This window comes from Vicia villosa, unplaced genomic scaffold, assembly GCF_029867415.1.
Source record: "Vicia villosa cultivar HV-30 ecotype Madison, WI unplaced genomic scaffold, Vvil1.0 ctg.005230F_1_1, whole genome shotgun sequence".
In the NCBI taxonomy this organism is placed as follows: Eukaryota; Viridiplantae; Streptophyta; class Magnoliopsida; order Fabales; family Fabaceae; genus Vicia; species Vicia villosa.
Window position 1 is genome coordinate 69,300 of NW_026706590.1, and position 13,196 is coordinate 82,495.

Below are 13,196 nucleotides of genomic sequence, written 5' to 3' on the forward strand. Positions count from 1 at the left end.
TTATAGCACAAGAGAAAGCTATGTGGTTTTGAACTTATTTTGGCTCTAAGCAAATGGGTAAGAGGTTTCACCGGGAATAATTCCTCTTTGGGTGGATGTATCCTATTATTTGGATTCTAAGGTTTTTGCCAAGATGTTTCACCGGGAATAATTCATCTTAGGGGTTTGAACTACAGATCTCTAATTAGGAAAGAGCCTTCACCGGGTGTCATACCCTAATTTTTGCCCCCCGTGAGATGGCATATCTTCAGGATTTTTCATCAAGTCGAGGCAAGTATCCAGAACAGCCTAACATTCAATCAAGGGTGTTCAAAGACAAGAAAACTCAGGCAAAGGATCAATCAATAGAGGGATTAGTCTCTAATACAATCATAAGACTCAAAAGCCTCATTATTACACCTATGATTGATTAAGATACCCAGTCATCTAAGTACAGGATTACTCAGATCAACAGACTAGGGTTTGGAGCCTATCAAGGACTAAAATCAGGGATCACCTTTGGGAAACCCTAAAAAGCCCTAAGGGACCATTCAAAGACATCAATCATCTTCAAACAACTCATATGACAAGATCCACTGGACATTACACCTCAGTTCAAAGTCTACAGTCATCATTGTCCTCTGGTCGACAATTAGGGTTTTTGACCTAATTCACCAAGATAGTTGACTTTTAATCAGGGCATGGATCCAAAACTCAAGACATGATTCAAGAATCTCTACTACCTCAATATAATCCATTTACACCATTCATTTGAGGAAAAGATCTTATTTCTACACAAAAGCCCAAAAAATTCACTTTGTCAGGAAAAGTCAACTGTGTGGGATCATCATTGACTTTTAAGGTTTTTGGTCAAAAAAATGACTTTCAAAGATCAATATCATCAATATATGGATGTCAAAGTCATTTGACCAAAGAAATTCAAAGAAATTCATCAAGGAGCAAAAAGTCGGGAATTAGGGTTTTTGAAGGCATGGTGAGAACTCAAAATTTCACCTACACAACTCAAAAAACTTCCAACATGAAAGTTGTAGATCTTGCAAAATAAAACAACATCTTACAAAGGAACTTTTTTCAAAAGATCAACCATTTATGAAGTTTTGGAAATTTTGAAGTTTAGGTCATAAACACTTAGAAATTTTTCTAAGTGTTTTAACCTAGTTTTCATCCAACTTTGGGCTCATTTTTCACAAATTTCCCAAATGATTCTGAAGAAGACATAAACTAATGATTTGAAGTAGATGTTTAGGGCTTTCCAAATTGTGTTCAACCTTCTCCAAATTCAATTTGAGCTAGGAGTTATGCTTGTTCAAAATTGGCCTCATGAAGTAAAATTATAGGTCATGTGCAAATTGGAACTTTGCAATTTTGTGCATTTTGCTTCACTAATGGATGCTACACGACCCATAACATGTCTGAAACCATGCCATGCATTCATTTTCACCATGCCATAAGAATTGAAGAAGATTCTAAAAACAAGAACATGTGATTATGTAATGATTACTTTTGTGAATTTATGGCAAATTGATGAATCACCCAAGGAATCTTCTCATCAACCAATTGGAGCTCACTTTGCATCTGAAATGTCCCCTAAGATCAGATGGAATCAATGGATAGGGGAAGCTAGCCCGAAAATGCATCATTGCATTTTGGAGATTCTTTGAATTTCTTCATGGCTAAGAAACCAAAACTCTCCCATTAAGCAAGCTCACACTCTCACTCAGTACTGAGACAGTTGCCTATAAATAGGAGAGCATAATTCAGTAGAAAAACACACCAAAGCAACCATATTCCTTGCTTTCTCTTTCTCTCCTCATGTTCATTGTTTTTCAAAGTTCTTTGGCAAGAAGAATCGATTTCTTCAAACCAGAGCTCATCTTTGGGAAGTGAACATTCTAACATCTCAAGGGAGGTCATTTGAGGTGATCCAAGCACCTGGATCACTTCTGTAAGTGGAGGAACACCATTGTTGCTCTCACTTTGGAGCATTTGCAGTTGGAGGTCCATGGAGTAATTCAGGAGGTTCTGAGCCAAGCCAATCATCCAGGCACATTCCTCAGGTCATAGTGAAGCTAACCAGATGGCTGCAGCTCATCTGTAACTCCAAATTCAACAACCTCCATGTTCACTTGAAGCTGAAATCGAGGGAGGTCCATAGAGCAATTCAGGAGGATTCAAGCTCCAATAAGCATTCAGTTAGCATCATTGAGTCTCAGGGAAGCTATTGAGATCATTCATTCAAGCCCAGGTGCTCTCTATCATCCTCACGACCTCCATTTTCAGAGGTAAGTTTCTGAACTTCACCTCTCTAATTTAAGCACTCTTTGTGAAATAGCTCGATTCTATCTTGTTAAGCATCATCAGAGGATTGAAAACCCTCTATCATCATTCATTTATCTTTCAGTATAGTCATTTAATTTGATTTTGAAATTTTAGGGTTCTTCACGATTTCTGGTAAATTAGTTAGATGTAGTTAATATTAATCCATGTTAGTTACATATTCAAAATCGTGAGTGAATTTAGAGCAAGTTTCATGTTTACATCGTTGCAAATAGTTGAGAAACGAGTAAGTTCAGAAATTCAAAAATGGAGAACTTGAGGTTAAAGACGAAGATGGTGAAGCGCGCCATTTTTGAAATCTCAGGGCAAAGTTTATTTTATTTTGAGTGATAGGTGTTTTATAAACGACTGAACAAACTTGCCCCAGTGGCCACACATACGCCCTTAGTCTCATCATGCCTCAAGTCTGGGGTTCGAATCCCCCTCGCCCCAGACTTTTTGCTTCATTTATTTTTCAATGTTTTGCTACTTGTTTGAAAATATAATAAGTTGGATGTGCATCTTAAACAAACTGCGCGCGTAGCCCAGATGGTGGGTGTTTTTGCCAATGACTTGGAGGGGTGAGTTCAACCCCTCTAGGTGACAAAACCATTTTTTTTATCACTTTTCACACTAAATTTCTTCACAACTTCACACAATTAATTCACCTATCAAATTAAATCATTTTCACTTCATTTTTCATACACCTATTATTTAATATATCTATTTTGTGAATGGTCAAAAAAATCATAAAAATATTATTTATTTCTTGAATTTTAATTAGGTTTAAAATAGTATGTTTTTAAGTGTTTCTTAAATACTTTAAATATATATTATCACTTTATTTTAACCTAATCACTTTGTAAATAATTTTATGATAAAACCCTAATTGTTTAGGTCTTAATTAGTTAAAAAGTCTTTATTTTTACCCTAATTAAGTTGACTTTTGTCAATTTTCAAAACTGTTTTCAATCTCCGAATAAATCAAATGATTAGGGTTTTCAAACAACAAAACCTTGTATCATTCAAAATCATTTTCAAATTGCTCTCATAACCAGTACTGTAAAGTACTGGGCCTCTAATAGAGTGTAAGTCCCAAAAACCTTCTCTTCTTAGCTTGTTTTCAAAACTGTATTTTCAAAATCTTCTTTCTGTTTTCAAAACATTCTTCTGGTATTTGAAGGGCATTATTCCCGGTGAAACTCTTCAGATACCTATGTGACCTTTGTCCATCTTCACTTCTTCTGTTTTCAAAAACCATTAACTGTTTATCATATATATATTCAACTGTTATCAACAAAACAACAAAAATTACTGTTGAGGCTCTGTACATACTTCTTCAATGGCCTCCACTCCATCCAGGTTAGGCTTTACAAGCTTTCAATTTACAGTCTTTATTTAGATTACTGTCAAATATAAACTGTGCATATATTAGTTTAGAACTACGTTTGAGTATAAACCTTAGGACAGTTAAACTATATATATATATATTATAGGAATATGACCTAGGATTGAGAATGTCTTCCCGGTGAAGGCTCTTTCCTAATTAGAGATCTGTAGTTCAAACCCCCAAGATGAATTATTCCCGGTGAAACATCTTGGCAAAAACCTTAGAATCCAAATAAATAGGACACATCCACCCAAAGAGGAATTATTCCCGGTGAAACCTCTTACCCATTTGCTTAGAGCCAAAATAAGTTCAAAACTACATAGCTTTCTCTTGTGCTATAACAAGGACCCTCGATTAGCCTCCTCTTGGGCTTTGTACAAGGACCCACAGGCTTCTTAAAAGCATTTCCAGCTTCCTCTTGAGCTTGTATACAAGGACCCATCAGGTTTCTTATAAATATAGGAACAGGTCTTTAGTCAGGTTTTAGCCTACCCTGGTGAGTTTCTTCCAATTTAAACCAGACTTTAAACAAGCTAAGTTTGTCTCAATTCTACATTGAGTACATTTTTGGAATGAGAGACATGGACAATCTCTGTCACCCTTATCTTCATCAATCTTCCTTAGCAGAGTCTAGGATCCATGCTTTGGGTCATCCTCAGCATTGAGTCAGCCTTCATCTTGGGCTTTAAACAAGAAGTCTCCATTAGATAATCTTTTTGCCATTCATTTTCAACATAAACCCCTGGAAAGGGTTAGCCTCCAAAGTCAATTAAAATCAACCTCCATTTCAATAAAATCCCTGGAAAGGGTTAGCTTCCACACATTCTTTCATTTTCAATAAAATCCCTGGAAAGGGTTAGCCTCCAAAGTCAATTAATAAAAAATGTCAAAAAATAAAGATTCATTTCTCTTAGGAGATAATTTCCCCAAAAGAGTCAAAACCCCTGGAAAGGGTCAGCCTCCAAAAAACATGATAAAGTCAGTCTTTTACCAAATAATTTCTCCAGCTGAGTCAAAATCCCTGGAAAGGGTTAGCTTCCAAAGAAAAACAGTCTTTCAATAAATAAAATCTCCTCAGTAGAGTCAAAACCAACAAAAACAGTTAGCCTCAACCTTGGGCTTCATACAAGGCACCAAACAATAAAACTCCCCTGTCAAGAGTCAGCCTCAACCTTGGGCATTGTACAAGGCAGATAATAGAGTCTCCCCAGTGAGTTCTTCATCATTCAGTAGACACAACCTTGGGCTTTGTACAAGGCAGATAAACCATACTTCCATGTGTCAAAGATTCCTAACACCTAGGATCTTTTCCCCATAGAGTCATTCATACTCAGTTTATTTAAAGAGTCTGCCACAACCTTGGGCTTTGTACAAGGCAGAAAATAATGTTTTCCCTTAGCTAGAGTCAGCCACAACCTTGGGCTTTGTACAAGGCACATAAAATAGAGTCATTCATTCAATTATCCTCAACAGTTAGCCACAACCTTGGGCTTTGTACAAGGCACATAAATAGAGTCTCCCTAAGTAGAGTCAGCCTCAATTCTGGGCTTTGTACAGAACACAAAAATACCCTGTAATTAATCCCCAGTGGAGTCATCTCCCAGAGTCAATAATAATTAATTAATCAATCAAAAAGCCTCAAGCTTGGGCCTCATACAAGCCAGCTAAAGTCAAATCTTTTATACAGTAGATAGACATAGCTTATCTCTATAGAGAGATATTTTTACTACTCTACCACATTCAAACAAACAAACATTTCAATTTCAATCTCAATTTTAATCAAGTCTCCCATTTAGGATTTTGAAAGGCATGAGCTGGCAGTAAAACCCAGACATGTGGTAACTTTCCCTAATTTGGATGAGCATCTTTCTTTCATTTAAGAGGCATTTGACTGGTATACTTGCACATACACTAGTAAGGTCCCCCTCTTGAATGAAATGAATCCAGTTATTCTGTCACTCCTTTAAATGTTTGTGGTAGAATAGTACAAATACCTCTCTGTAGAGATGATTTCATGTCTCTTTACTGTAAACAGAGATTTAATTCCAAGCTTCAACCTTGAGCTTCAAGCAAGGCACCAAAAATAATTAATTTCCCTAGTTAGTTCCCCGAACTACATTAAGCTCTGACTTCCACTAGGGATATGTAGGCATGAGGTTCACAAGGAATCTCAGCGAGCTAATAAAATACCAAAAATAGTCAGTCTGTCTATCTGTCTGTCTTTTCTTTAATCAAATCAATTCCTTCTCCTAACACAAAGGAGAAACTTTCCCAATCATTAGCAATAAACACAATCACAATGACATAGAGAAGGTTCCTGTAGAGTACTACAGATATGTAGGGTGTTTAAACACTTCCCTATGTATAACCGACCTCCCGGACTCCAGAATTTCTAGTCTAGGTGAAATCCCCACACTTAGCAAACTCCTAGGGTTTAGTTGAGATCTTTTTTTCCCTTTCCTACTCGTAGGACAAATAAGAAAGTTCGTGTGATATCGTAGGAAGAACTGAAATAAAATTCATCCCGCCACGGGCGCATTCTCCTTCCAAATTTCGCGTGAAGGGTTTAGCGTGCCGTCCTCCCAAGTGAAACGGGGAGGTAAAAGAAAACGACCACCACAGAAAAATGGCGACTCTGCTGGGGATATAAGTGTTAAAAACCTTGGTTTTTCATCCAAACCAATGGTTGACCTGTTGCTGGTCCAGCCCCAATGAGGAATTAGGGATGCCAAATTCCCCCTCAAACAAGAGAGGTCCTGCCTAACCTCTGTGTCATTTCATGTGTTTGTTGCATATATATTTGTTTATTTTGTTTATTCTGTATCGGGAAAGGGCTTGATTCCCCCTTGTGGTGAGAAATCCTATACCCGGATTTGAGTGCAACATAAGATAGGATGGAGGATGTCTTCCCGGTGAAGGCCCTCTAATCTTGGTTTCATAGTCTACTCTTGGGATTTGCCTGGCTGGTTGTGATTAACTGCGCCACTGCATTCCGAGACTGATTTGTACCAGGAGGACCTAGAAACACATTAACCCCACTTAAAGCCTTTTTTTAGGACGTAGGGCGGTGATTACGGAAGTAATTGTCACGCAGATACTACACTCAGAGAAAACTCTCTTATAGATACCAATCAACGTATCTTTAAGGTTGAGCAAAAACTCTGAGACCCCTAGAACCCGTTCTACAGGTACAAAAATCCTTAACCTTAGTTTACCATTGGGGCGGGATTTGCGTTTTGACTTCATGACCACTATACCCTTCAACGCCATGTTTGTTTAAAAACTCTTGTGTGTGCATTCATGCATTCATGCATCATTCATTAATAAACAACTAAAAACAAAAAAAGAGTCTTTTTCGAGTCGTTTTTCAAGGAAACTAAATAACGAACGTTTTTGAACTTCATAGAAAGAGAGAAACGGAGAAAGGACTTAAGGATCTATATTATGGATTACGGAAGAAAGAGAGCTAGGAAATACACCTTCAAGATTCCCCAGGTCGAGGAACTGGGAAAGCTCGGAAAACTGGTGGTCAACCCCCAGGCTTTCAAGGAGAAGTATGGAAAACTTCTGCCTTTGCTCAATACCAACATGGTGGATGGAATCCTTCCCACCTTGGTACAGTTTTACGATCCAACGTATCACTGCTTCACCTTTCCAGATTATCAGCTCATGCCTACGTTGGAGGAGTACTCTCGTCTGATTGGAATACCCGTGTACGCGCAAGATCCGTACTCCGGTTTGGAAAAAAATCCTGACGACATTATCATTGCTGCAACTACTCCTTTGAACGTAGTCGACATTAGAACTCATATGGTGAGTAGAGGAGGAATTCAAGGATTGCCCTCCAAATTCCTGTTTGATCAAGCTCGGTACTTCGTCAGCATCCAAGATATGAGCGCTTTTGAGGAAATCTTGGCTTTGCTTATCTACGGATTGTTTTTGTTCCCTAACATTAACGATTTCGTCGACATCAACGCAATTAAGATCTTCTTGATTGGAAATCCAGTTCCAACCTTGCTTGCGGATGCTTATCACTCTGTGCATTCAAGAAACCTGCAGCGAGGAGGATTAATCACATGCTGCGTACCGTTGTTATACGAATGGTTCGTTTCGCACCTGCCGAAGTCTAGCACTTTCTGGAATATGAGGGATGGCCTTTACTGGTCACAGAAAATCATGTCTCTCACTCATACAGACATTGATTGGTGTAGTCCTGACAACGACGAAACCAAGATCATCTTCAGTTGTGGAAGTTTCCCCAACGTACCCCTTATTGGAACTAAGGGAGGAATCAGTTACAATCCAGCTTTAGCCCGTCGTCAATACGGCTATCCCATGAAAAATATTCCAAGTAACATCCAATTGGAGGGTCTGTTCTTCAAGAACATCGACGATCATGGCAACATGCTGAAGAAGGAAATTGTCCAAGCCTGGCGTCTTGTTCACAGCAAAGGGAGAAGATTGTTAGGAAAACATCTTTGCATCTCCCTGGATCCTTGCCTTCAATGGGCACGCGTCAGAGCATTCAAGCTCAGGATGCCATATCAACATCAAGAACCTATTCCCCTAAGGGAACCAATTTACCTTTTCTCCACCGATGTTGAAAAACTGCAAGCGGCATTAAACAAGGTATGCCAAGAAAGGAATGCTTGGAGGAACAAGTATCGAATCGTCAACATGGAAAATGTTGAAATTCAGAACATCCTAAGAAGGAAGGATGAGTTACTTGAAGTACTCAATCGACAAGTGACACAATCATCACTTTCTCATCATATCCCTCCTGCTTCCTGGATCATCGATCAGCTCACATCAGAGAACGCTCAGCTCAAGAAACAGAAGAAGATGTTAGAACGTGAAGTCGGCTCATCATCAAAGTTTTAGAGTCCTTTCTCTCAGTTTCTCTGTATTTCCATTTTCAAAGTGTGTAAAAAACGGCGTTTTCGCTTAATTAATAAAAGTTTGATGTTTCATAACGTAATTATGGTGTTTCCTTGAAAAATATTAACTTAATTGCATATCATACATCGCTTTAGTCGTACGCACTGACACGAGAATTGTCGCGGATCTAAGAGTTACTTTACTTTCTCCAGAAAGAGAGGAGGAGAAGGAGGTGAACCAAGACTTTCAAGCTGTCTCATCCATACAACACTCGTTCAAGTCGCAAGAAAAGAATGGAAGACTTTGAGCAAGAGAATGAAGAACTCAGAGAAGAGATTAATACTCTCAAAGGTACTGTTGAAAGACTCAATAGTATGGTAGAAGCCCTGGTAGTTGCGCAGAATCGACCAACGCCAGAAGAACCACAAAGGACTGTGGTTTCCGAGATTGTTTCTACTCCTATTCCTCAGTATACCATGCCGCCTGATCGACCTTGGGGCATGCCGTATAACTTTACTCCAGAAGGGTACATACCCCCAGCTTTCTGAAGTTCCAAGAGCTACAATGGAGATACAACCACCGGAGGGTTACAAACCTTTGGAAATTGAAGTTTCAAGAGCAACGGCAATGGGTTTCGCACAACAGAATGCTGAGATTCCAAGATCTGCTGTCATGGCTTCTCCACGACCTATTATGCATACTTTTCCTCCACAAGGCGGACAAGTATATCATCACGCTCCAAGTGAGGATGCTGGCGTGTATGAAAGATTGGACGAGTTCCAGGAACAGTTTCTGCAAATGCAGAAGGAACTCAAGACTCTCCAAGGACAAGATCTATTTGGAAAGAATGCTGCAGACCTCTGTCTGGTTCCAAATGTTAAGATTCCTCACAAATTTAAAGTACCAGATTTCGAGAAGTACAAAGGGAATTCATGCCCACAAAGTCATCTCGTGATGTACGCTCGAAGAATGTCAACTCAGACTGATAATCAACAATTACTCATTCATTATTTTCAAGACAGCCTGACTGGTGCTGCACTCAAATGGTACATGAACTTGGACAGTTCAGAGATTCGTACTTTTCGAGACCTCGGAGAGGCCTTCGTCAAACAGTATAAGTACAATCTGGATATGGCTCCCGACAGAGATCAACTCCGGGCCATGACTCAAAAGGATAGAGAAAGCTTCAAGGAATACGCTCAGAGATGGCGTGAAGTTGCTGCTCAAATTTGTCCACCACTTGAAGAGAAAGAAATGACAAAAATCTATCTCAAAACTTTGAGTCCATTTTACTACGGACGAATGGTTGCAAGTGCACCAAGTGACTTTACCGAGATGGTAAACATGGGTGTACGTTTAGAAGAAGCAGTTCGGGAAGGACGCTTGAACAAGGAACCAGAATCTTCTATTGGTCCAAGGAAGTATGGAAGTTCTTTCCAGAAGAAAAAGGATCAAGATGTCAGCAATGTCTTGCACAAAACTAGAAAGAGACATCAACCTCAAGTTGCTACAATAACTCCGGTTGTTAACTCAGCGCCAGCTTATCAACCTCAGGTCTCGTAACAACAAATTCAACAAAGGTCGCAGCAACCTCAGCAGCAGGTTCGACCTCCAAATTACAACAATCGGGCTCCAAGGTATCCTGCCTTTGACCCAGTACCAATGCCGTATGCAGAATTGTTTCCAACATTACTGGCAAAAGGACTCATTCAGACAAGGAGTCCTCCAAATCCTACAAACAGTTCCTCACCATGGTATAAGTCTGACCAATCTTGTCCCTATCATCAGGAGGCACCAGGTCATAATATTGAGAACTGTTTCCCTTTCAAGATTGACGTCCAACGATTAGTGAAGAGTGGAATGCTATCCTTCAAAGATACTAGTCCAAACGTCCAAGCAAATCCTTTTCCGCAGCATAAAGAAGCTTCAGTAAATCTGATAGATCAACACCCTAACGTCATTCAAATCTACGACATTCTCAGATAAGGGAAAATCTTGTCAAGATGCACGCTAAACAAGCTGGGTACGGCCATGTACCACCTCACAACTACTTCACATGCGATATTTGTCCAAAGAATAATCAAGGATGTACCGTAGTTCAAGCTGCATTACAAGAACAAATGGACTTAGGATGGATTCAACATATCCGAGTCAGGACTGAACATGACATCAACATGGTTCAAGGATGTCCAGGAGAATACAAAATCTACAAAGTTGAAGATCTTGAAGGATCGGTAGTCAGGTTCCATAAAACTTTAAATGGACTTGCCTACTTTGGAACGGATTTCCATCCTTACAGTAGATGCAGAATTTGTCGAAGAAATTCACAAGGATGTTTGCGTGTTCGCAACGACATTCAAAAGCTGATGGATGACAATACCATTACTGTTCTTGCCAACAGAGAAGATGATGAAGTCTTTACCGTATCTCCTCTAATTAATCAAGCTGAACCAATGCAAGTTAAGTATGATAGCAGGAAGACAGCAATTGTTCCGTTAGTCATCTACTTACCAGGTCCTGTACCGTATGAGTCCAGCAAGGCTATACCATACAAGTACAATGCTACATTCATTGAAAATGGTAAGGAAATACCATTACCATCTGTTGTCAACATTGCTGATATTAGTCGAGTCACCAGAAGTGGACGAGTCTTCAACAGAACAACAGAAAATGTGGAGAAACCTTCGGAGGAAGTACCACATAGGCAAGACAATCATCCGACCAATGCTGTTCAAGCGAAAGAAAATGATGAGATCTTGAAGTTAATCCAGAGGAGTGAATACAACATTGTAGATCAATTACTGCATACTCCGTCTAGGATTTCTGTTCTTTCCCTGCTATTGAGTTCTGAAGCTCATAGGGAAGCTCTACAGAAAGTTTTGGAACAAGCTTTTGTAGAACCTAGCGTCACAATAAGCCAATTCAACAACATCGTCGCCAACATCTCCGCCGGAACTAACCTAAGTTTCTGTGACGAAGATCTTCCTGAAGAAGGAGTAGACCACAATCTTCCACTTCACATCTCAGTTGGCTGCATGGGTGATACACTCACAGGAGTCCTAATAGACAATGGGTCCTCTCTCAACGTCATGCCAAAATCAACATTGTCAAGATTATCTTTCGAAGATTACCCTCTAAGAAAAAGTCATGTCATCGTCAAAGCCTTTGATGGATCAAGAAAGTCAGTTTTTGGAGAAGTGGATCTTCCCATAACTATTGGACCTCAGACGTTTAAAATCACTTTCCAAGTTATGGATATCCCGGCACAATACAGTTGTTTGCTAGGTCGCCCATGGATTCATGAGGCTGGGGCAATTACTTCAACACTTCATCAGAAACTGAAGTTCATAAGAAATGACAAATTGGTAACCGTATGTGGAGAACGAGCTCTGATCGTCAGCAACCTGTCATCATTCTCCGACATAGAACCAAAAGAAGTTGTTGGAACTAAATTCCAAGCACTTTCCTTGGAGAAGGAAAAAGGAAAGGAGAAAGCAACATCTATCTCTTCATACAGAGATGCAATCCAAGTTGTAAAGGATGGCACTACCAGTGGTTGGGGGCACATTAATATTCCTACCAACAACAAGAACAGAACAGGAGTTGGGTTCTTTCCAACATCTTCAAAGACTATTCCAGGAATTGAGGTAGTCCTTCCAATTCAAGAAACTTTCCGCAGCGGAGGTTTTCTTTAACCTGTTCAACAAGCAGTCAATACCATCGGTACGGAAAACACCGATGAAGAGGAATGGCTATCCTATCTTAACAAAGCAGGATACATATCCTTATCAGAATCTGAATCACCTTGCTGTTATCCGACTAAAGGATCTGAAAGTAAGACTAAACCAAGCAATGATGAAGTTACAAACAGCTTCACCACCAGAAGTCATGGTTCATCAGAAGAAGTTCCTCCTATCCCCGAAGAAACTTGGGATACATTAGGAGAACCAAGCGGAAAATTCGACTACGTGGTGAAATACTCCGCTCCTGAAAGTTCAAGAATCTCTCTTGAAGATATTGTTCCAACTGGATGGAACAGTGATTTTGAGTACCTCTCTCAGCCAAAAGAGATGTATAACCCTTTCTATTCATCATCATCGACTGGTGAAATCATCATTGAGGATTATATCCCCAAGTCACCTTCCGAGGCTACGGATCTAGAGTTCACATATCTAGTCAATGCCATCTTGGGAGAAGAGCAAGACCAAAATACAGAAGAGGATGATCTCGAAAGTGTCTCCGACAACGAGTCTCTCCATTCAGAAGATTGGAAGTTTCCTCAAAAGAAAGTTCGACATACTCCACTTGGAAATGGGTATGCTCACACCGCTCAGTTTGCTGAAGTAGAAGAAGATCGTCTGAGTGTTGCAAAGACAGTGGTTGGTAAATCAAGACCTACCACAGGCCAGCTTAAGCCTAAGGTTCCAGATTACCTAGTGCACAATGGGGTTCGCCACTATTGGACAGCTGTTGAAGTTACAACTGTTGTTCGCACTCCTAAGTAGGAACTTTCACCGTTATTTTATCCTCCCACCATAGCCCAGGGTGAAGAGATGTTTCATAGGGCTTTGCATTTTACTATTTCTTAGAAAAATGCCCCTCTTTGCTTCGC